Source organism: Hemitrygon akajei, chromosome 11 (genome assembly GCF_048418815.1).
Source record: "Hemitrygon akajei chromosome 11, sHemAka1.3, whole genome shotgun sequence".
In the NCBI taxonomy this organism is placed as follows: Eukaryota; Metazoa; Chordata; class Chondrichthyes; order Myliobatiformes; family Dasyatidae; genus Hemitrygon; species Hemitrygon akajei.
The window spans coordinates 41,419,211-41,445,460 of NC_133134.1; the positions used below are offsets into that span (position 1 = coordinate 41,419,211).

The 26,250-nt window shown below is 42.0% G+C and overlaps 1 protein-coding gene across 6 annotated transcripts in view; it reads right to left on the reverse strand.

The window, feature by feature from the left end:
* The window catches only part of slc29a4a (solute carrier family 29 member 4a), a 229,853-nt gene that overhangs the window by 124,918 nt on the left and 78,685 nt on the right, over positions 1-26,250 (reverse strand). For 3 of the 6 annotated variants that reach the window (XM_073060698.1, XM_073060699.1, XM_073060694.1), the window contains exon 1: positions 13,057-13,188. The exons of 1 other annotated variant lie outside the window; for it this stretch is intronic. The gene's annotated coding sequence lies outside the window, so the exon portion shown is untranslated. Of the gene's footprint in view, positions 1-13,056; positions 13,270-13,293; positions 13,395-26,250 lie in introns of those variants that run through there. 2 more of the 6 variants (XM_073060695.1, XM_073060697.1) reach the window with 2 other exon arrangements.

Genomic DNA, 26,250 nt, shown 5'->3' on the forward strand with positions numbered 1-26,250 from the left:
GTAAGACCAAGGAAATGATAGTGAACTTGAGAAAGGGCAAGACTTGGGAACACAGGGCAGAAGTGGAAAGGGTAAGCAGTTTTAAGTTCCTGGGAGTCAACTTCTCTGAGGATCTGGGCCCAACATGTTTATGCAATTACAAAGAAGGCATGTCACCAGCTATATTTCGCTGGCAGTTCGAGGAGAATTGGTATGCCACCAAGGACACTCGCAAATTTATACGGATGTACTGCGGAGAGTATTTTAACTGGTGGAGGCCAGTCTGGTGCTACCTGATTTGGAGGGACCCCTGCACAGGGTCGGAAAAAGCTGCAGAAAGTTGTGAACTCAGCCAGCTCCATCATGGACAATAGCCTCCCCAGCATCGAGGACACTTTCAAAAGCCGATGCCTCAAAGAGGTAGCATCCATCGTTAAGGACCCCAATCATCTAGGACATTTCCTCATCTCATTGCTACCATCAAGGAGGAGGTACAGGAGCCTGAAGGCACACACTCAATATTTCAGGAACGACTTTTGCCCCTCAGCAACCAGATTTTTGAATGGAACACTACCACAGTAATTATTTCCCTTCCCTCTCTTTTTGCACTACCTGTTTAATTTATTTGTGTGTATAGGTATACTTATTGTAGTGTATAATTTTTATTATTATGTATTGCAATGCACTGCTGCCACTAAAAAACTGATTTCATGACATATGACAGAGATATTAAATCAGATTCTGATTCTCATTTAGACTCTCTCCCTTTTGTCCCTTCTTATGAAGCAGGTGTTGGACAGAATTCCTCAGAGCACCTTGGAGAAATAGTTAGTCTGTTCCTCTGCCAATGATGAGACAAACTGTGGGCATTCCTACTTTGTCACTAAAATTAGCAAACAGAAACACAGTACCTCAGGTCACTTGACCAACACATTATCTATTATTTGTTCTAAGAATGTTTTCAGATTTTTCCATGTCCTCTCCTTCCATCTCACTAGTCTTCCCATTCACCATATCATTAGCACACCTCCAGTGTGACTGATTGTCAAATCACATTTCCTTACCCCATTTCCCTTCAATCCCTCTTTTCTAGGACACCACAATCCTTCCAGACATCTCTTATCACTCTTGCACCAAAATCACTTCTACTGGCACTTTCAGAACACAAATCAGTTTCTCCACTCTTCATTTTTAACCTCTTGCTTAGCAACAGCCTTCCAGCACTTCACCTAAGGCAGCAGCTTAGGTGTATTGTTTTCAATTCAGGCACCATTTGCTTGGTGTGGCCTGTTTTACTCCGATGAGCCCAAATATTGACACAGGATCCCCTCCTGCTAGCATCTTCATCCTTTTTAAACTTGAATTCTCCTCACTCCAATTACAGAGAGTCCATCTTTGGCCTGTTACAGATGCCAATATGCTTACATTTTAAAGGTGACATCTTTAGCCACTTTTCAGCCTTCAAAACTCAAGCACAGTTAAACAAACCCAGCTTTTCCTGACTGATGCACACCTAGTTTCCCCCATTATTTTGATGATTACTTATGGCAATGCTTTAATGCCATTTTGTTCTTTCAAAGTCTCCCGCTGATGGTCTTTTTAGCCCCAGCATCTCTCATGCGTTGGTGAGAGGACAGACTATGCAATCAGATTGTCCCACCTACTGGATTCAGCAGCGATAACCCGTCCACTTTGATGAAGTGGCTCTACCCAAAACATGAACCACACTCTCATTTTTGCAGACATAATCAGACTCTGTGGTTCAAGTAATTTTCCCCCCAGTTGTTAGCTTGGAAGCAACTAATTTCAGCTTGCATTTACTCAGCTGGGATGCGAACAGTTTCCCCCTTCAGGGAACTTCACTTAGCTTATCGCATCTTTTTCAGGCAGAAGTGCAGTCAAGAAAATTCCCCTCCACCACCCATTGCTTCACAAGATTTCTTTTCTTCTTTTGGTTAGCTGAAGATGCTCCAAACACAGTGAACCAAACATCACACCACAGTGATGATGTTTGTGGCCAAATCAAAGCACTGATGCTTTCCTAAGGAGATTCCTACCAGTAAGACTAGATATCTGTGTTGAGCAACTGGCTGGGGTGTTCACTGAGCTCTTTAACCTCTTGCTTCAGCAGTCTGAGGAATCTACCTGCTTCAAACAGGCTTCATCTATACCAGTGCTCAAGAAGGAAGTAGTAACCTGCCTCAGTAATTATCAACCAACAGCACTTACATCCACAGAGGTTGGTGATGAAACATATCAACTGCTGCCTGGGAAGTGACTTGCATTTGCTCCAATTTGCCCACTGGAGCACCAGGTCCACAGCAGATGCCATTTCATTCAACCCTGGAACATCTGGACAGCAAAGATGCATACATCAGGATGCTCTTTACCAGCTACAGCTTGCATTCAACACCATCATCCCCTCAAAACTAATCAATAAGTTTCAAGACCTTGGACTCAATATCTCCTTGCGCAATTGGATTCTTGATTTGCTCACTTGTAGACCCCAGTAAGTTTGAATTGACAACAACATCTCCTCCACAATCTTTACCATAAGGCTGTGTCCTTAGCCCCCTGCTTTAGTCACTTTATGCTTATAACTGTGAGACTAAGCACAGCTCCAATGCCATATTCAAGTTTGCTGATGATACCACTGTCGTAGGCTGAATCAAAGGTGGTGACAAATCAGCATGTAGGAGGGAGAGTATTAATCTGGTTGAGTCGTGCCATAATAACAACCTCTTACTCAATGTCAGCAAGACAAAGAAACTGATTATTGACTTCAGGAATGGGAAACCAGATGTCCATGAGCTGTCCTCATTGGAGAATCGGAGGCAGAGAGGATCAGCAACTTTAAATTCCTTAGTGTTATTATTTTGGAGTACCTGTCCTGGGTCCAGCATGTACCCTAAGTGCAATTAAGAAGAAAGCACAGCAGTGCCTCTACTTCCACCACTGAGCGCATCTACTACCACCCAAGACATGCTCACTTCTCACTGCTGCTATCAGGTAGAAGGTACAGGAACCACAGGACTCATACCACCAGGTTCAGGAACAGTTATTACCCATCAAGCATCAGGCGCTTGAACAAAAGGGTTGAACATCCATATCTATAACTTTAGATAATATTCCAAACACATCCCTCCAAAATTTATTTAAACTTACACATGACCAAAACATTTGAGGATTTTTGGGATTACAATGTTATAATATCATCAAATTAATAATATAATATCAATTAATAACAATGATATCAAATGTTTGGGATACAAACATTTTTGGGATTATTCCAGAGGAAGCAAGCAAAGTGTCTGCTTCCACCCAACATGTGATAGCTTTTTCAACTTTACTGGCTAGGAGAGCTATTTTGTTACATTGGAAAGAATCTAACCCACCTACTGTTTTCTATTGGCTCTCCTCCATTATGTCATGTCTAAGCTTGGAGAAAATTAGAAGACGGACATTTGATACATCCTATAATTTTGAACAAGTCTGGCGACCTTTTATACAATATTTTCACATGATTTAATTTATTTTTATTTTTTTAAATTCTCTTTGGGGAAAATCCTTAACCATGAAGGTTCGGACATGACTGGAAGGATGTGTCTTTTTTTCTCTCTCTCTGTTTTTTCTAATTTTATCCTCAATTGGACTGCCCAATCTTTCTTTTTCTTTCCTTTTTTTTCTCTTTCTTTTTTTTGATTTTTGTTTCAGTTTATTTAGTGGGGTTTTTTTTTCCTTATCAATAAAATTTCCAATTTTTTAAATGATTGTTATGAGGAGTTGTAGTTTTTTTGACCATTGTATATATAACAGCATAATATTTTACTTATTTGACTTTGATATTATATACGTTTTGTTTTTACTATTGCTGTTTATATGTCTTTTATATTATCTACTTGTTAAACTCCAATTTGCATATTCTTTATTTGGACATCAATAAAAAAGATTGAAAAATGAAAAATGAAAATGAACAAAAGGGTAATAACTTCACTCAGTTTCACTTGTCCCATCATTGAAATTGTTCCTGCAGCCTATGGGCTCACTTTCAAGGTCTCTTCATCTCACATTCTTGATATTTATTGCTTATTTATTATGATTATTTCTTCCTTTTTGTATTTGCACAGTTTGTTGTCTTTTGCACACTGATTGAATGCCCAAGTTGGTGAGGTCTTTCATTGATTCTATTATGGTTATTATTCTATTATGGATTTATTGAGTATGCCTGGAAGAAAACGAATCTCAGGGTTGTATATGGTAACATATATGTACTTCGATAATAATTTTACTTTGAACTTCTACCTCTGTGGAGCACAGGTTCCCAACTGGGAGTCAGGTTACTCTCTCTCATCATAATTCCTAATTATTCTCTACTTATTGTCTTATGCTGATGCTAGAATTTACAGAAATACTATTTTTTCCAATAGCTGCAGCATTTAGTAGAGTCCTAGACTAATACAGCATGGAAACAGATGCTTCAGCCCCACTTATTCATGATGTCTATCAAGCTGGATGTATTTTCCCATATTTGGCACATATTGCTCTAAACTCCTCCTAGCCACACATACTTATCCAAATGTCTTTTAAATATTGCTATTGTACCTGCCTCAACCACTTACTCATATGCCCACCACTCTCTGTGTGAAGTTGCCCCCACCCAGGTCCCTTGTAATTCTGCCACCTTCTGATGCCCTCTAGTGTTTCGTTCCCCCTCCCTGGAGGGAATACTGTGTGCATTCATCCTATCTGTATCTGCTACTGTATTTCCGGAGTTTGATCTGGAGCCCCTGCAAATGTCTCAAGATGAACATATGGCAATTATTATAACTGGACAGCATTAAATGAGTAAAATATGCTCTGAGACTGGTGATACACTGGGATTAGATCTGTTGTGTACCCAGCGGGAAGAACTCTGATGGCTTTGTACAATCAGGGACCCTCTGACTGCGTGTGGGCCAGTGAGTGGGCATTTATTTAACCATCTTGGATCAGGCTAATCCATATGATGGATAATCCATGGAGGTGTGCTTCTCATGACAAGGCTTGGGGAGGGAATGTACAAATGGATGCAGCCACTCTATACAGATACCAATAATTAATAAATAGCAAGCAGGTCTACCCATTAAATCAGGAGCGTGGCAAGGCTGCCTTCCCTACCTTGCTTTGTTCAAGCCTTTTACCAAATCCATCAGGGTTGATGTGAGCACTAGAAGGGTGACAATCCAAGCAAGAAAGGTTAAAGCCTCCCTATACTTGGAAAATATCTGCCCATATGACTAAGGATAAGTTGTCTCGTTTTTATATATATCTCCATATAGTGATAAATGGAATAATGGAGAAGCTTCACTCATTCATATGTTTTGGACAGTCCGAGTCTTGGAGAATATTGGAAAGAAGTATTTCAAACCTTTTCGATACTTTTTAAAGTAAATTTCAAGCCTAATCCTTTGACTGCTTTATTTGGTACTGTTGGAGGAAAGGATATTATTTTGGAGCCATCTGATTTGCACATTTTGACTTTTATGTCTCCTATGGCCAGTAGGACGCTATTGCTTAAATGGAAAGATGTGGCCCCTCCTATTCATGCCCAATGGTTACGTGATGTGATGTCATGTTTAAATTTCGTGAAGGTTCGTTGTTCAATCTTTGAATCTAATCAAGACTTTCAAACATTGTGGGGACCTTTTCTGAATTATTTTCAAAACCTCTGATTTGCTGTTAAAGCACAGATGATGACTAACGATCTTTTTTCTTTTTTTCTACTAATCAGCTTCGGTCTTGGTAGTGTGCTAGAATTTTTTATATAATAAAATTATTATTTTTCAATGTTACAAACTAATTGACTTGTATGAATATAGGGTAAGGAATCTTTATATGCGATTTAATTTGATGTATTGATGTATATACTTTTTTCCTGTACTCTGTATTCATAGATATATATATTAATAAAAATATTGGAAAGAGAGAAAATGTCTTCTGCTTGGACTTGCTGCCGGTCTGCAGATTGATGAGCATCTGTAAATAGTTCAAACTGGCCTCAAGGGCTTGAGTTAGTCAGAGGAAATATGAGACCATGTTTTTAGCATCTCCCTGACGTCTCTCTTGTTCCCTTCACTGCAGAGGTAAACATAAGCTGATGTGGGCCAGTAACAATTCAAGCTACTTTTAACTTTGCATTACCATCAAGCCTAATCATTTGAATATGTTGAAGGCGAGGAGCAGTAGCATGCCTCAAAGTCTCCATGGAGCAGATAGCCAAGGTGAAACAAATACTGCAAATCTGGCAATGGATTCGCTCTCCATTGAGGAAAACACCTTGTCACCATGTGGGAGTGCAACTGGACTTGCATTATATGCTTTGCAGCAACCAAGCCACCGTTCATTTCATTTAAATATTGAAATGTAAAAACCTCCAGCAAAAGTTGAGAGAAAAGAAAATGGAAGGCCGCAGAGCTGAATCACTGATTGTGTTTCTCACCCCACAAGATTCTGTCTGTCCTGTTGAGTGTTTCTAGCATTTCCTATTTTTATGTGAGATTTCCAACACCTGCAATTGTTTTTGCTTGATTATCTGGCCATCTCCTGATGGCCATCTTCGTGTGTGGCTGCATCCAACTATGAGCAGACTCTAAATATGCAGTACACCTAGAGACACTATGTACTGAGGTACCATCTGCCCTGGGTGTTACATTCAGTCAGGCCTTGTAATACCAGGCATTTGTGCAGATCGTATCTGACCACTGTCAATCTGCATGAGGCCTTGTGATGGTGGACCCTGCTGGATGGTTCTGCATTAGACTCATTATCGGAACTTTCAAACAAGCGACAAGACTTTGCGGGACTGATGATGAGAAGGCTGTTTCATGCAGAGATGGAGGTTTGGTGTAGCTGTGGTGAGGATCTGTCATCTATCTTCTTCTGGAGTATTTATTTGCCAAGAAGTTCTGAAAACTTCTTGAAAACATTGGTCTTTTGGAAGTTCATCCCAAGGAGCCGCATAACACAGGACTCTGTGGTCCACGAAGAACATGTGCCAATACAAATGTCAGCTGTTGCTGGAAGATTGCCAACTCAGTAAAAGATACACCATGGTCTGTTCAAGACATGCTGAACATCCAGTGCAAGGATCACTCACAACTGAATTTCACAGTCATATTCCAAGGCTTGCAACTATGTGCTGAGGGATGCACTTCTTTGTCCTGGACATACACAAGTCCTGCAGTGATGGTAGATTACACCCAACAACCTTTTCTGCTCACCTACTGTTGGCTCTAGCCCTCGTATATTGAGAGAGGATGCTGCACCAAACCAGACAGTAATGGCGGATGTGAAGATGCTCTCTATGATGGCAGTAAAGAATTGGTCCAATATGTTCTGGAGAAGATGGAATTTTACCAGCTGTTGCAAGAAGTAGATCCTCTGCCAAGCCTTTTTGTTAATGAAAGAGATATGGGTCTCCCATGAGGCGCTGCAAAATAATAATGCCCACAAACCTGAATGTTGAAATGGTGCTAACTGCAGAGTTGTTAAAGATGAGTGGGTGGAGAGGAGAGGACTTCATTTTACATTTCATTTCACCTTTCTTGCAGTTGAGGAAACAAAAAGACAAAGGGCTTTGGAAGGATGGAATAAGTTGGACATATTGAGTAGAGCAGAGACTGTTGCACATGTACATGATGCATCTCCAGAGAAATGTTGGTGGATGGAATATGTCCCAAAGGGCCAGCTCTATCAAGTTACCACAAAGAACAAATAAAGTACGCTCCAGGGCACAAACCTTTGAAACTCACTGATGCACTGCCTGTGCCCACAATGCACACTGGCACACCAAGAGCATTCTGAAAGTTTGGCAACAAAATCATTCTTCCTTCTGAATTGTGAAGCTGCTTTCAAATGTGGTTTGTAAGTTAAAGTCCTGTCCTGAGTGACTGCAAGATAAATAAATGGGTTTGTCTGATCATTGAGGTGATATTAAGCTCATGATCAGTATTGGCATCATGCAGATGGAAAATATGTGGGATAATCCTAACGTAACGCATGCACAATGGTGGAGGAACTCAGCAGGTCCGGCACTTTCTATGAAAATGAATAAACAGTCGATTTTTCAGGCCAAGACTCTTCATCGGGACTGAAAGGAAGGGGGAAGAAGCCAGAATAAGAAGATGGGGGAGGGGAAGGAGTATTGGCTGAAAGGTGGTAGATGAGGTTTCTTGTCCACATCATCAGCCCAGAGGTTACCCACACGGTATTTGAGGTGTTGCTCCTTCAACCTGAGAGTGCCTTCATCATGGCCATGATTTCTCTAACCTGGTCAATTTCCCTCTCCCCTTTCCCTCTTCTTCTATTCCCACTCTGACTTCCCTCTTAATTTTTTTGTCTCCTCACCTGCCCATCACCTTCCCCTGGTGACCTTCCCCCTTCCTTTTCTCCCCTGATCCACTCTTCTCTCCTATCAGATTTCTTCTTCTCCAGCTCTGCGCCTCTTCTACCTATCACCTCCCAGCTTCTTACTTCAACCCACCTGGCTTCACCTAACTCCATTGTTTTGTATGTGTTACACTGGATTTCCAGCATTTGCAGAATCTTTAGTGTTTGGGACGATCTTAGAGGTGTGTGATTTTAAAATGGCAAAAAGAGAGGTTTGAAAACTTCTACTTTAATGACATACTTAAAACACCCAAAGGTGTGTTTGTTTGTGTGCATGTGTGTATTTATATTTGCAGTTGTATGTGTATAACTGCACTTGTGTATGAGTAGCTGAGGTGTATATGTTTCAGCCGTGTGCTTGTAACTATACAATATATGCATATGAGTTTGTAGTTGTGCATGTGTGTGTCTGTGAGAGAGAGAGAGAGAGAGAGTGAGTGTGTGTATGTGTGTGTGTGTGTATGTGTGTGTCTGTGAGAGAGAGAGAGAGTGAGTGTGTGTATGTGTGTGTGTGTGTGTGAGAGAGAGAGAGAGAGAGAGAGTGTGTGTATGTGTGTGTGTGTGTATGTGTGTCTGTGAGAGAGAGAGAGAGTGAGTGTGTGTGTGTGTGAGAGAGAGAGAGAGAGAGAGAGAGAGAGAGAGAGAGAGAGAGAGAGAGAGAGAGAGAGAGAGAGAGAGAGAGAGAGAGAGAGAGAGAGAGAGAGAGAGTGTGTGTGTCTAAAACTGCCCTTGCATGTTAACCTGTGTATGCACAGATGTAGACATGTGCCTACAGATGTAAGTCAAGCAAAAGTTCAGTTTGTCACAAAACAATTGCCCAGTTAAAATTACTCATCTGTATGATACACCCTGGTGAGATTTGGAACTGATTGATAAGAATCTCATGTTAACAGCTAAACTTTGGCAACCACGTCAATGTGTTAAGTTGCAAATTTTGTTTTTATCTCAGTTAGGCACAGGTGAGGTAGCCTGGAACGATGAAGATTGTTTCTAATTAGTTCACCTCTGCTGAATTTAGATAGCAGATATCCAATCTACCACAGGTGGTCATAAAGCCCACTTGCAAATAATTACAATCAGAATCACATTTAGTATCACTGGCATATATCGTGAAATTTGTTGTTTTACAGCAGCAGCACATTGTAAACATTATAATAAAATCAATGAATTACAATAAGAAATATATATAAAAATTAAATCAGAACTTGGAACATAGCACACCACAAGAACAGGTCCTTTGGCCTACAATGTTGTGCTGAACTAATTAAATTAGCAATTGAATAGCTAACTAAACTAATCCCTTCTGCCGTCACAATGGCCATATCTTTCCATTTTCCTCTTATTCATGTCTGTTTTTCTAGTGATCACGACATCCTGCTGGACGTTGTCAATGGGGAATGCAGCAAGTGCAATTCACTGATTTATTGGCAGACAGTGGGGGTGAACAGCAAGGGAGCTGTGTGGCCTCAGTCATAGCCAGGATTAGGTCTCAAGCCGCAGGGCTGCCTGTTTACAACCACCCAGGGGAGAGTCAGCGTGCTCCACTGGAGGCAGTACAGCACAGTGTCCCAGCTGGAGTCGTTGCTGCTCCCCCAGTGTTCGCTTGGCAGAAGACAAGCTGTATTGTGTTCGATTGCAGACCGCTGCAACATTCATGGACTCAGCGTCCTGGACTATATTTTTTTATCTCCCCTTTACTGATAACTTATATGTGCTGCTGTCTTATATGTGCTATCTGTGTTCTGTGACATGAGTAACTGGTGGTACTGCGATTTGCATCTTGGCCCCGGAGCAGCTCTGTTTATTTGGCTGGATTTATGGGTAGTCCTGTCTGGTTGAATGACAATTGAACTTGAACTTGCCTATCTAAACACCTCTCAAAAGTTCCAAATGTTTCTGCCTTTACCACTGCCCAGGCAGCATATTCCAGGCAGCTACCATTCTCTGGGTTAAAAACCTTTCCCCTCACATGTCCTTTGAAATGACCCCCTCTCACATTAAATGCATGCCCTCTGGTATTAGACATTTCACCCTGGGAAAAAGATACTGTCTGAAATTCTGCCAGCGATAGTTGTGCCATCAGCAAATTTATAGCTGGTGGGTGTTTGAGCTGTGCCTCGCCACATACTCATGGGTACAGAGAGAGTAGAACAGTGGGCTCAGCGTGCATCCCCGAGGAGCGCCAGTGTTGGTGGCCAGCAAGGAGGAGGCGGTATTTCCAAACTGCACTGACTGGTCTCCCAGAGAAGATGCACTGATCCAGTTGCAGATGGAGGTACAGAGGCTCAGGTTTTGAAGCTTGTTGATTAAAACTGAGGGTATGATTGTGTTGAATGCTGAGCTGTAATCTATAAACAGCAGCCTGACGTAGGTATTGCTTTTGTCCAGATGATCCAAGGCCAAGTGAGATTGCATCCACTGTAGACCTATTGTGGCAATAGGCAAATTGCAGTGGGTCCAGGTCCTTGCTTAAGCGGGACTTGATTCTGGCCGTAACCAACATCTCAAAGCACTTCATCATAGTAGATGTGAGTACCACTGGGTGATAGTTGTTGGGGCAGCTCACCCTGCTCTTCTTGGGCACTGGTATGATTGTCACCCTTTTGAAGCAGGTAGGAACCTTCAACTGCAGCAGTACGAGATTGAAGATGCCACTAAACACACTCCTGCCAGTTGGTTGGCATAGGTTTTCAGTGTCTACACCAGGGCCTAACGTCTTGTAAGGGCTCACACTCTTGAAAGATGTTCCGACGTTGGCCTCCGAGACAGAGATGACAGAATCACCAATGCTGCAGGGATTTGCACCAGGTGTTGCTTTATTCTCCCTTTCAAAGTGTGTTTAAGAGGTGTTGAGCTCATGTAGAGTGAAGCATCACAACCATTCACATGTTACGTTTCATCTTGCAACTTGACACTAAGGATTTCTGCCTCTTGTCCTGAGGAGAAAACAACTCAATTTTCCTGGATTCAAGAAATAGCAAAATTCTTTAAAGCCCAGGAAGCAATTTATGTTCAGCAATGCCTCAAAAACAGTAATGGGTTAGTCATTAGATTATCAATTGATGCTGGTGAGGACTGGATAGATCAGGCAGACAGCTTTGTAGTGATACAGTGCAAAATACGTAAATCTTGAAAAATACAAGAGATTAAACCTGACATTGTAAAAAAAAAGACAAGGATTTTGCAATCAAATCTGCTGGAAAGCGTCACTCTTGTTAATAACAGCAATTTTGATTGTCAACTCACAATTTTACTAATTGTCTCAAGAGGCTGACCAAAGGGACTTAATCTCATGAACAATGACCTTCGCTGCTCGACCTAGCCCAGTCTTCATCTAGGAAACCCGGCCTCACTAGCTTTAATACTTCATTGCCAATTTAAAAGAGAAAAAACACACAAGCCTTCAACATTTTTTGCCATGATTATTAGAAGAGGCTAGAGGGCGTCTATAACAGCATCAATGTTGTCAAGTCTTATTTACGGCTGTTTTAAACAATAACCTATTTACAATCACGGCGTTAGTTCTCTGCAGTCATTTCGGCCTGGTAGCCTCCGACAAATTATTTGTGTTCTTTGATGTCTGAAGAAGCTAATCTGAGCTCCTGGCGAATGATCCTGACCGATCCGCTGGCCAAATCCTTCCGAATATGAAACAACCTAATACCCTTCAGTCACATTTTTCCTCAACCTGCTCGCCGTTAACATTCTGGGCGGCAGCGTGCACCTTCTCGGTGAGATAGTCAGGGGCACTGCTCTGTAATCATCAGGGAAGGGGTAAGGAGACTTCCGCTCTCTCCTCGTTTTTCTTAAAACGCCCATCCTATGAAACTCTCCACATTTGGTCCCCCCCCCCAGTTGAAAAACTGTACTTTCAATTTCATTTCAGGGAAGCTTTACGCGACTTTTTTTTCCAATCTTCTCACACTGGTATTAACTTTAGTCACTAGAATTCTGAGGGATTTTCCCTTCGTAAAATGGAAGGGGGTTCGAGGATGGTTGAAATGGAAAACTTGCGGCTTTAAACAACTGAGGGAAACGATAAAAGCGCCAGGATGATGTCCCAGTAACAAGCGGCAGGGGTCAGTGTTACAAGGTCTTCAGGACCTTTTGCATGTAACTAATGTTGCCAAAGATTCCGCAAAATACAGATATAATCAGTCATGTTTGACAATTAGTACACGAAACAGTAATAATATACCACGTTTGTACTCAGAAGTAGGTAATTTAAAGAGGATTTGATTTTTGAAAAATGTCTCCCCGTTCGTTTGTTTGAAAGTAAATTGCCGTCAATCTGCTCGCGGCTCAATGAAATTGTTGTTAAATTGTGTCACACGGAGAAACCCTCTTCCGGATATTTATTCGATATATAAAATAGAAATGTTTTAGTTCGACAAGCAATGCACAAAATTAATGAAAAACACTCCGTTAAATACTACACGCTGACTGATAACTGAAAGAACAGTTTGCTGTGTTCCCACCGATTATAAATCAACACGGAGAAACAAAATGTCAGCGTTTCTATTTATCAGTGTATCTGCCTCCGGATCCCCACTTCGGCTCATGGATCGTCAGATGGGTCCTTCTATCACCCAGCCTCCTAGCTTGTATAACCTCCCTCGCCTGGGACATCTCATTCGGATAAAACCTTACCTTTTCACTCGGTCCGTCCATCTGACCCTTCCTCCTGTCCTGTGTGAATGTCTCTCTCTCTCTCTCTCTCTGCCTGTATCTTTATCTAGTCAGCCGGTCTAATACAACAGGTTGCTCACCTCACTCAGCGGCATTGACACAAAACAGCAACAAAAAAGGGGGGACTTCCCTTTTAGATTCCGGCTTTTTTCCCCTCCCTTCTTCTCTCTCCTCACAAGACACCGCGCTAAAACTCACATTGCGGTCTCATCTTCAAAGCGGATTCCAGTTCTTCCAGAATGGGAACTAAACACGGATCAACACTCTCCCTTCAACCCCTCACCAACCTTGTTCCTTTCTAATAAAGCAGGGATTATGTGTGCCAGCAGGCGGCTGCAGACAAAATAAAGTCCTAAACTCACTTGCCTCTTAAAGCAAATATTGATACATTAAATTGAATATAGAATATTAATTATAACAGAACTGGGAGTTCCCTTAACGTGTCCTGCTCACGATGTGCATGTCTGTTCAAGTGAGGGGTTGCTGGACTTCGAGTGTTGAAGGGAGAGTGGTCTTCAAAATAAAGGACACTAATTTCCAGGGAGACAAGTGGATAGCTTTTAACAGCAGCAGGCTGAAAGAAGCAGCACTTACTTATCAAAGTACTGTGCATTTACTTGCTCACGTTTCAGAATGAGGTCCTAAGGCATTAACAATAATCTCAAAGTCCTATTGATGATAAAATTCATCCTGCTAAAATGGATTCGCTTTTAACTCTCACAAATATATGGCAATAAAACGTGTAAGAAATATCCAAGGCATCGTGAAGGAAGGAGCAGGAGAAACTAATGAAATATTCAGGACAATATGTATCAAAGCAAAAAATTACAGTTGCTGGAGAGCTGAAACAAAAATAGAAAATGCTGGAAATATTCAGCAGATCAGACAGAATCTATGGAGTGAGAAACAAGAGCCAACATTCCCACTAGAACTGGGGAAAAAATTGCATATCACCATTGTTCTGACCAAAGGGGAGACGTATCACCATAATTCTCCTTCCCATTCCACCCTCTCCTCCTCTTTGGATTTCTCTTCTGTTCCAATGATAAGCTCAGTGAAAAGGATCTCATTTTCCATTGAGGCAATATCTGTCTGTGTCCAGTTCTGATGTTCCCAACATTTGGCTTTTCTCTCTCCACAGTTGCTGTACAATCGGCTGAATTTCTTCAGCATTCTCCTCTCAGATGTTCAGCAGCAGCTGTGTTCAGCCCCTCACAACTCCAACGTGTTATTATGTATTTTCCTCTCCTAATTGCCACAGTGAAATCAATTACTCTGCCCGGATAATTTTGGTCTCCACCTACCGCAGATGCTCTCTCTCCAGCCTCCCTCTGCATCATAAAACACACTTGTACTCTCAGCTTTCCAGTTCTTTCCGAAGCTGACTGACCAGACGCACTGACTCTCTTTCACTCTCCGCAGATGCCGGTTGACCTGTTGGTCTGGCACTTACCGGTCTTGCTTCAGGGCAACACTCACACTTAGAGCTTCATGAAAGAAAATAGGCAGAACAGTTCACAACAGATCTATTTCTGGCTGAGACCCTTCTGCAGGACTGGGAGGGAAGTGGGGAAACAGCAGAATAAAATGGGTGGGGAGAGGGAAGGAGGACTAGCTAGAAGGTGATAGGTGAGGCCAGGTGGGTGGGAAAGGTAAAGAGCTGGAGAAGAATAGGTTACATGGTTGGCACAATATTGTTAAGTGCAATCGTGAACAATAGCCAGATCAGAAATGCTGATCAAGTCAGCTAGTTCCCAAAGAGAACTTTGATAGGCCAATCGGAAGGGCCTGTAGTGTGCTGCAAACTTCTATGCTCTTATGTTTTAAGAAGGAATCTGATAGGAGAGGAGGGTGGACCATGGAAGAAAGGGGAAAAGGAAGGGCACTGAGGGGAGGTGATGGGCAGTTGAGGAGAGAATGTAAGAGGCCAGAATGGGGAATAGAAGAAGAAGGAAGGGGAAAGGAACTTCTCAGAAAAGTCCTATTCTTCACCAAATTTCTCTTCCTCTTCCTCAATGTTTTCCAGGGTCCTACCACCCATCTACCCACTAGGGGCAACTTACTGTGGCCAAATAATCCACCAACCCCGACTATAATTAGGATGGGGTTAGGAAATCACGTCATGGAAGAATGGCGGTGAGCACAATGCCATTACAGCTGAGGCAGTTGGAGTTCAGAATTAAATTCCTGCGCCATTCCTTCTCCCCGTGACCGCATGGGTTCCCTCCGGGTGCTCCGGTTTCCTCCCACAGTCCAAAGGCACACTGGTGAGTAGGTTAATTGGTCATTGTAACTTGTCACGTGACCAGGCTAGTGTTAATTAGGTGGGTTGCTCTTTGGGAAGGGCCTGTTCCACACTGTGTCCCTAAAATAAAAACGGAAAATAGGAAAAGAGACGGAGCTGCAAGGGTAAGCCCATACGGGGCAACCCACAAACCGTACAGACGATACCAGAGGTCAGGACTGAACCCGGTCCCTGAAGCTATGAGACACCAGCTCCACCAACTGCACAACTGTGCCAATTATTAAACCAGACCACACTAAAGTGTCAAATAATTTTGACACTGAATAAACATGTAAGAGTTATTACAGTACAGTGACATGATTATTTGTATGTGGAGATTGTGAGTGGCAGCTTGGATCTTCCTCTGATTTATTGTCCTTGTCCTTCTCACACAACTGTGACTTGCGCTGAGAAATGGTTTAGCAGCCGCCCAGCAGGCCTCCAGCATGTCTTCCTAACTAATAAGGTCAGAGGTGCTATTCGCTACTTAGGCTCGACAGTGCAACATGACCCTGCTGTGCACATACCTTTCCCTGCAAGACTTATAGGACTGTAATCAGAAATTGGAATCCAAATTGATTTTCCGTCTATCGCGCTCTGCTACCGCATCCCAAACCTTATCTGAAGACAGCAGAGCTAGGGTTGATCAGGGGCAAAATGGTTTGCCTTAGAGACCGGGAATATCAGTCGGCCTCGCTGATCAGTGAAACATCGAATTGCATCATTGTACACAAAATGAGAATCACATGAGCATAGACCTGCCTTTTGTCGGGTGCAAGAGAAAACAGTAATGTAATTATCTAGTGACAACAACCTCAGAATAATCGAATAAAGTGAATGTGAATTATGAGTTGGGGACATACTGAATGGAGCTTTATTAATAAAACTGTCCATGGATAGTCTAAGGTCTGCAGATTGTGATCTGCTGGACTTGTCTATAATGTTCAGTTATTAACCAGCAGATTCATTTTATGCTAATGCCAAGAGTAGGACAGGCATTCAGAAAAATAAAACATGATTACTAAGCAGTAGATTTACTCCCAGAGGCCGCTTTATTAGGTGTATGTTTGTGGTCTTCTGCTGCTGCAGCCCATCCACTTCAAGATTCACAGTGTTACACATTCAGCAGGGCTCTTCTGCACACTACTGTTGTAATGCGTGGTTATTTGAGTTATTGTCACCTTCCTGTCAGTTTGAATTGAATTGACTTTATTACTGATATCCTTCATATACATGAGGAGTAAAAATCTTTACGTTACCTCTCTGTTCAAATGTGCAATGTGCAACTATAATAATTTATAATAAATATTATGTACAACAGGATACTCAACATAACATAGAAATACAGTTGTGTCAGCATGAATTAATCAGTCTGATGGCCTGGTGGAAGAAGCTGTCCCGAAGCCTGTTGATCCTGGCTTTTATGCTGCGGTACTGTTTCCCGGATGGTAGCAGCTGGAACAGTTTGTGGTTGGGGTGAATCGGGCCCTTTTTACACACCTGTCTTTGTAAATGTCCTGAATAGTGGGAAGTTTACACCTACAGATGCACTGGGCTGTCCACACCACTCTCTGCAGAGTCTTGCAATTGAGGGAAGTACAGTTTTCATACCAGGCAGTGATGCAGCCAGTTAGGATGCTCTCAATTGTGCCCCTGTAGAAAGTTCTTAGAATCTGGGGGGGGGGGGGGGGGGGGCATACCAAACTTCTTCAACCATCTGAGGTGAAAGAGGTACTGCTGTGCTTTTTTCATTACACAGCCGGTAAGTACAGACCACATGAGATCCTCGGTGATGTTTATGCCAAGGAACTTAAATCTGTTCACCCTCTCAACCACAGATCCATTGATGTCTATAGGGGTTAGCCTGTCTCCATTCTTCCTGTAGTCCACAACCAGCTCCTTTGCTTTTGCGACGTTGAGGGAGAGGTTGTTGTCTTGACACCACTGTGTCAACGAGTGATGACTTCCTCTCTATAGGCTGACTCATTATTGTTTGAAATTAGGCCAATCAGTGTAGTGTCGTCATCAAATTTAATTAGCAGATTGGAGCTATGGGTGGAGACATGGTCATGATTATACAGAGAGTAAAGGAGGGGGCTCAGTACACAGCCCTGAGGGGCACCTATGTTGAGGGTCAGTGGGGCAGAGGCAAGGGAGCCCACTCTTACCACTTGTTGGTGATCTGACAGAAAGTCCAGGATCCAGCTACACATAGCTGGGTGAAGGCCAAAATCTCTGAGCTTCTTGTCAAGCCTGGAGGGAATTATGGTGTTGAATGCTGAACTGTAGTCCAAGAACAGCATTCTCACATATGCATCACTCTTCTCCAGATGTGTAAAGACAGTGTGTAGAGCTGTGGCTATTGCACTATCTGTCAATTGGTTGTGTCGGTAGGCAAATTGTAGGGGGTCCAGTGTGGGTGGTAGCAAGCTGCAGATGTAGTCCTTGACCATCCTCTCAAAGCATTTGCTTATTATTAATGTGAATGCAACAGGACACCAGTCATTCAGACATGTTATCTTGGTCTTTTTAGGTACTGGGAAAATGGCGGATGTTTTGAAGCAGGAGGGCACTCCACATTGGGAGAGGGAGAGATGAAAAAAGTCTGTAAACATACCTGCCAGTTGTGCTGCGCACATCCTGAGTATCCGCCCTGGGATGCCGTCCGGTCCCACAGCCTTGCGACTGCCCATTTGTTGGAAACACCTGCTTACTTCGGCCTCAGAGATGACCAAGGCGCCAGTCACATCATCAACAGGTCTCCCCAGGGGCTCAGTATTGGTGACATTGAGTTGAGTGTAAAAATGATTTAGCTCATCTGGGAGAGAGGCATTGATGTTGGAAACTCCGTTGCGTTTAGCTTTGAAGTCTGCAATGGTGTGCAGACCTTGCCATAAGCTGCGTGTAGTGTTGGTGGAAAGCTGAGTCTGAGTCTTGTCTCTGTATTGTTGTTTCGCTGCCTTGATGACAGCTTGAACCAGTCTGGCCATTCTCCACTGATCTCTCTTATTAACAAGGTGTTTTCACCAACAGAACTGCTGCTCACTGGATGCTTTTTGTTTTTCACACCATTCTCTGTAAACTTTAGAGAGTGTTGTGCATGAAAATCCCAGGAGATCAGCAATTTCTGAGATACTTAAAGCACTCTGTCTGGCACCAACAATCATTCCATGGTCAAAGTCACTTAGATCACATTTCTTCATCAATCTGATGTTTAGTCTAAACAACAACTGAACCTCTTGATCATGTCTGTGAGTTTTTATGTATTGACTTGCTGCCACATGATTGGCTGATTAGATATTTGCATTAATGAGCAGGTGTACAAGTGTACCTAATAAAGTGGCCACTGAGTGTATTTAACCACACAGGTGTAAAAATACATACAGTAGGTAATACAAACATGGAGGAAACATTAACTTATAATAGTCTGCAATATCAGCGTATCTTCAGGGCTACAGAGTTTGGAGTAACATGGAGTTTGACAAACTCTTATTGCATGACTTTCTGGAATCCTTGCCAATGTTTTGCAGATAAATTTCAGTAGTTATATCCATTTTTTTGGTTTAATTTGTAAATCAGAGTATTTGATTATTACTGATATTGATTATCTACAGAAAGAGAGGATTTGTGCTTCTCATTATTCCTGGTGTGCTCCACATCCAATGATTAACTTTAGAAATACAATTACTGTTGTTATGTAAGAAAGCACGACAACAAACTTGCATTCAGTGAGGGCTAAAGTAAGGAGGTTAGTATATTTTAGGAATGATGCATATGAGAGGTAGTTTTTTCAAGTCAACATATAAGCCTCCTACAAAGGTACCGTGAAACCACCAACAAGGTGGATAGTTCAAAATGTTATTAAGTGACACCTCCAACACCCAAACAAAGTTCCTCAGTTGTGAAGAAGGATCTCGGCCTGAAACTTCAACTCTTTATTCCTTTCCATAGATAACTACCTGACCTGCTGAGTTCCTCCAGCGCTTTGTCTTTTTAACGTTCCTCAGTCCTGCAATGAAGTAGCAGCCTCATTAAATTCCGAAGCTGGTCTTGCAACCAGAGCATACTGACTCAGAGGCTAAATTGCTACTGTTTGAACAAAAGCATTTAACTCGTCTCACTTGGCCTTCCTAAAAAGCTAAGTGAAATTCAAAATGCACTGGGCAGTACCCAAGTGCCATGATCATGCAGAGAGGCGATTCAGCAGGTGCTTGAAGCAACAGAACAGAGAATCACCATTGGTATTCAGAAGAAACTGAAGAAACAAAAACTAAGGTGGACTCTAAAGAAGCTTTTCTAAGGAGTATTTGGGTTTCACAAGAGGAGCAGAGATGCAGATCTCTTATGAAGGTATTTGAAAAGAAGTTCACAGGAACAAAAAAAAACTATTTGAATTGCTCATAAGAAGTAATAAATCAAACCTAGAAATCCAGAACTGCTGCCTTATCAGTGCATGAGTAGAACTCCAAGATCTGCATTTAAAACATACCTTGAATATTAAGATGGGATAATTAATATATTAATACACCAGAGGTTTGTCCCAGTTCAAGCTGCATGTAAAACAAAGACAATAGTGGGTTATGGATCTTGATAAATATGAGCTGAAGAATGAGGCAACATTCTTAACACGTCTTGCAGTTTAAATACTAGGATGGGAATACATATGAATTATGCTTGAATCAGGTGAACAAAGATCCTTACATTAACTGGTTTGGACTAAATTTAAACTATTACTTAAATTCTTAGATACGAAACAGTCATGATGTGAAGTGCGAACACGAGGAAATCTGCAGATGCTGGAAATTCAAACAACAACACACACAAAATGCTGGTGGAACACAGCAGGCCAGGCAGCATCTATAGGGAGAAGCGCTGTCGACGTTTCGGGCCGAGACCCTTCGTCAGGACTTTCGGTTAGTCCTGACGAAGGGTCTCGGCCTGAAACACCGACGGCGCTTCTCCCTATAGATGCTGCCTGGCCTGCTGTGTTCTACCAGCATTATGATGTGGAGTGAATGGATTTAACATTCATTGCCAATACACTGCAATTAGTTCGAAACTCCACTGGTTACAAATTTGTAACTTACATTGAAGTTGAATATATAAGGATTTAATAGCTATGAGTTGATATATTAGCTTAAATAGTAAATCATTAAAGTATAATTACTGTACAAAATAAGTAGTCAATCTGCAGCTGGTGTCGTATAAATTGGATTTTGAAAATCAAAGATACGCAGGTGCTGGGAATCCGAAATAAAAATAGGAAGTCCTGCTAAAGCAAACTGATATGCCCGCGGAGTGCTGCTATTTCCATATAAACTTGATCTGTGTCAACAGTGACTGTTACAACTAGTGAGGGCATTTGGATTCTATTGTGAACTCAAAATGTACAAAAGGAGAGAAGTTCTGCAGGAGCACAGAACTTCTGAACAGGGCATAACCAATAACCACAGCTTGCAATAGTAATTGAGTCCAGTGAGAGAGTGGGATGGTAAGAATTTAGTGAGAACTGATGCAGAAAAAAGGGTCAAGTTGCCCATTTTCTCGTAATGTTTGTATAAACTTGAGGCAACATATTTAAAATGTTGTCCGTGTTCCAGCCGGTGTCAATTAGTATACGGGAAGGAAGATCAAAACAGGAAGTAATTATCCATATATAAATATAAATTAAGGTAAGGTAAAAGAGGGCTTGAAGTGTGTGAGTTTTCTGGTAGTTTGCATGTTAATGGAGTAAGCAGCTCCTTGACTTGTCCATGTCACAAAGCAGCTGGTTGGTGAGGAATACAACTTGTTTGCTCTCTACACTCAGGGAATCTGGGAGCCTGTCAGTAATACCTAATTAAATTATTCATGTGGGAAAGTTGAAGCTGAGATAGAAGGTCAGTCTTGATTTAACCGAACGTCAGAGTAGACTCAAAGGACTAAGTGGATTGCACCTGCTTTTTTTCCTAATTTACTTAAACTATTTAAATTAATTGCCTTTTAAAATATACGTAAATAATCTGTGACATTATTTTAAAATTTGTTTTCAAGTGCTTGGCAATAAGTACCCACATTTATTGTCCATCTCTAATTGCCACTTGTGGTGAGCCACAAACTTGTACCAATTTAATCCTTCAACTGAAGATCATCCCACAATGCTGTTGGATGGGGCTCTCCACCACATAAAGCTGTATGAGTTAACAATGTAAACAAGGTTAAATGGAAGTAGCTTATGTATGCAATGAGTATAATTTACGAACATAAGAAATAGAAGTAGGAGTAGACCATTCAGCCCCTTGTACCTGCTCGAACACTCAACAACAGCAACCTTTTTGTGAGGAGCCAATTAATTGCACAGACCTCATACTGCTTGATCTAATAATCCAGTGATCCTCATCTTGCATATACTTATCGGCAGACCCTCCAAAGCCAAGTGGAGAATACCAAAGGTATTTCTTCTCCATCCTGAATGTCCAGCTCCTTAATTTAAGACCATAAGGCATAGGAGCAGGAATTTGGCCATTTGTCCCAAAGAGTCCGCTCCACCATTCCATCATGGTTGATTTATTCTCCCTTTCAACTGCATTCTCCTGCCTTCTCCCCACAACCTTTGGTGTCTTTACTAATGAAAATCCTATCAACCTCTGCTTTAGATATACCCAATGGTCTCCACAGCCGTTCATTGCACAGATTCCACAGATGAATTCCACAATGAATTCCACAGATTTTCCACCCTCTGGCTAAAGAAATTGCCCCTCATTTCTGTTCTAAATGGATGTCCTTGTATTCCAAGGCTGTGCCCTTTTGAGATAGTGTAGCCCTTTATTCTTGGTATTCCAACCAGGAGAAACTTTGATTCGGAATCTATCCTGTAAAACCCAATAAGAATTTTGCATATTTCAGTGAGATTACTTCTCTCTATTCTAAATTCAAATGAGTAAAAGCCCAGGAATTTGCAAGGAGCAGCATGGCCACAGATAACCCCATCTGTAATTAGTCAAACTTGCAACTTATGGAACCATGGATTGGTCATTGAGCTGAAGGCAGTGGACTGCATATAGTGAATCCAGATTGCCTCCTGTGCTAGACGTACAGCTGCCCTAAACTTTTGGTTCAATACTGGCTCTTTCAGTCCTTACTTCTGAAGCAGGCCATGAGTGGCGACTAAGCTCTACTGAGATCTTGCCTCCAGTATTGACTGAAAGCTTTTAATAGTGGTTGCCACTCTGTGACCTATTGAAATTGGTTAAAAACTAAATAAATACTATTAAAGCTAAGATAAAGAAAATGAAGAGATAACTTACTTTGAATACCTTGAAGTATTATCATTTAAAACATAAGCATGCTAAGAATATTTTTAAAAGCTTATCCAAAATAATCAACTACAAAGCCATATTCAGCAACATCTAGGCTTAGCCACTGGAACTAGTAGAATCGCTGCTTCACAGTTTTAAAGACACAGGTTCAATCCTGATTGGAGGTGCTGACTATATGGAGTTTGCACGTTGTTCCACTTGGATGCCCTGGCTTCCTTCTACATCTCAAGGAGGTGCAGGTTAGTAGTTTAATTGGGTACTACAAATTGCCCCTAGTGGGCAAGGGGGTGGCAGAATCTGGCAAGAGTTGCCGAGAATGTGGTGAGAGTAAAAATGGAGAGTGAATGTAGTGTCGGTCAAATGAGTGGTCATTGCAGGCTCACTGTCCAAAGAGACTCTTTTGGTGCTGTATGACACCCTTAGGGGATTTCACGTTATCTCTAGACTCAGTGTGAGCTCAAGGAAAATTCAACGGATATGAAAGTAATCAGGCAGACAATATGGTAGTCGAGATGATGCTGATATGTACACTGCAGTTAGTAGCGGCTTCCATGGACATGCCTGCTGTTAGACTTTGGCCCAATACAATATATCAGGAAGAGAGAATCATCATTCCAGTTTGATTTGGTTGATAGCGAGGGGCAAGAGGCTAGGGAAGCCCTTAGGCAGTTGAAGGCTCTATAACAACAAGAGAAAATCTGCAGAGGCTAGAAACCCAAGCAGGAGTGTCTTGGGATGAAATATCAACTACACTCTTTTCCAGAGACGCTGCCTACCCTGCTGAGCTCCTCCAGCAATGTGTTGAAGGCTCTATAAATGTGGTTGTGGAGATGCCTCAGTCTTTTCTGTACACGAACCTTGCACTGTAGGGCAATGAATGTACTGCTGAGGGAAGAAGGGCCGATATAGCTGAGAACCACAATGCAGGAGTTTATTCAAGTTGAAGGAATGAAAAGTGGGGCCACACATGTTGCATACTGATGAATAAGATGCCTCGCATAAGGTTGCTAAACAAGATAAGAGCCTATGGTATTACAGGACAGAAGATTGACTAACTGGCTAAAGGCAAAGAGCAGGCAAAGAGCAGGAATGAAGGGGACCTTTTCTGGTTGGCTGCCAGTGACTAGTGGTGTTCCACAAGGGTCAATGTTGTGTCCAGTACTTTTCATATTATATTTTATTGATCTGGATGATGGAATTGATGGCTTTGTAGCCAACTTTGTGGACAAACCATCAGTGAAGGTGCAGGTAGTGTTGAGGAAGCAGGGAGTTTGCAGAAGGACATATTAGGCAAATGGGCAAAGTGGCAGATGGAATACAGTGTAGGGAGGTGTATGGTCATGAACTTAGGTAGAAGGAAGAAAGGTGTATACTATTTTCTAAACTGGGAGCAAATTTAGAAACTGCTGGTGCAAAGAGACTGGGGAGTCCTCATGCAGGATTCCTTAAGATGGAGTCAGTGGTGATGAAGGCAAATGCAATATTAGCATTCATTCTGAAAGGACTAGAATATAAAAGCAACTGTAGTGCTGAATATCGACCAGACATACGTAAAGAGTTGTGAGCAGTTTTAGAAAGGACGAGCTGGCATTGGAGAGAGTCCAAAGGAGGTGTATGAGAATGAAAAGATTAGTGTACAATAGCTCTGTGCCTGTAATCGCTGGAATTTAGAAGAATGAGGAGGGAAGGATTTCATTGAAACCTACTATAAAATGAACATGCAGAGGGTGTTTCAGTAGTGATAGAGTCTAGAATCAGAGGACACAGCCTCAGAATAGAAGCATGGTCCCTTTAGAGCAGAGATGAGGGGTAATTTCTTTAGCCAGAGGGTGGTGAAGCTGTGGAATTCATTGCCACAGACAGCTATGGAAACCAAGTCATTGGGCATATTTAAAGTGGAGGCTGAAGATACTTAATTAGTAAAAGCATCAAAGGTTGTGGAGAGAAATAGGAGAATGGGATTGAGATGGATAAGACAGTTAATGGACACTTTAGTAGATATTCCTGCTTGTTAATATAAATACATAATCAGCCAATCATGTGGCAGCAACTCAATGCATAAGAGCATGCAGACATGGTCAAGAAGTTCAACTGTTGCTCACACCAAACATCAAAACTGGGAAGAAATGTGATCTAAGTGATTTTGACCGTGGAATGATTGTTGGTGCCAGATAGGGTGGCTTGAGTATCTCAGACTCTGCTGGTCTCCTGGGATGCACAGCAGTCTCTAGAGTTCACAGAGAATGGTGTGTCAAACAAAACCCATCCAGCTTGCGCAGTTCTGTGGGTGAAAACACGGCGCTAATGAGAGAGGTCCAAGGCCAGACAGGTTCAAGCTGACAGCAACTCAAATAATCATGCACACAATGTCGAACCTTGAAGTGGATGGACTACAGCAGCAGCAGATCACAAGCATACACGCAACTGCCATTTTATTAGGTACACAAGGGTGAATGAAATGGCCACTGAGGGTAAATCAGCCAAGAGTGTATTGCAGAGCAGAGTCAGACTGAATAGCCTGATCTTGCTCCTGTGTCTTATAGTCTTATTGTCTAAAAGGAATGTGATATTTACATATAGATAGCAGGTAGGTTGGGTTAATATTCTCTGCACCTGACGGTTTAAAGTTCAAGGTAAATTTATTATTAAAGTGCATACCTGTTGCCATATCCTATCTTGAGATTCATTTACTTGCAGGCATATACAGGAAAATAAATAAATACAGTAGGCTGTGAAGTCAATTCAGTGTTGAGGAGAGAAGATATCTATGCTGGTTCAGAAGTCTGATGCTTGTAGAGTAATAACTTCCTGAACCTGATGCTGTGGGACCTAAGGCTGCTTTCTTGTGCTCCATGTAAAATGTATTCAGTAGTGAGGAGGGCTTTGCCCGTAATGGAATGGGCTGTATTGATCACAAGATTTGCAATCTACTAAGGTCTAAGTTGGCGGCGTTCAGGTCTGGTGATCCAGGGAAGTACAAGAGCTCTGGGTATGACCTCTAGAAATCTATTTCACATGCAAAATGGCAATTCTGGATGAAAAGTGAATCACAGAAAGATGCTCGACAGCTGTGGCAGCACTTGAATGCCATTACTCATACAAATCAAACTAAGCAACATAAATGACAACAAGCTCTTGCTCTCAGTTGAGCTCAATGCCTTTCATGCTCACTTTGACTGACAGAACATGGAAGTACCTTTATAAACACCCACAGGCCCTGACAACCCTATGATTTCAGTCTCTGAATCCAGTGTGAGAATCAGCCTCAGAGACTGAAATCAACGTGTAAGAGGGAGATTGAAAATCTGGTTGAGCGGTGCCACGGCAACAGCTTCTCACTCAATGTCAGAAAAACCAAAGAGCTGATTATAGCTACAGAAGGAATAAGCTGGTGATCCATGAACCAGTCCTCATTAGGGGATTGAAGGTGGAGAGAGTCAGTACTGTTAAATTCTTTGTCATTATCATTTCAGAGGAACTGTCCTGGGATCAGCAGGTAAGTGCTATCATGAGGAAAGCACACCCTTCACCACTTTTCCATTTGTGGGCAGTGGTGCTTCCACACCAGGCCAT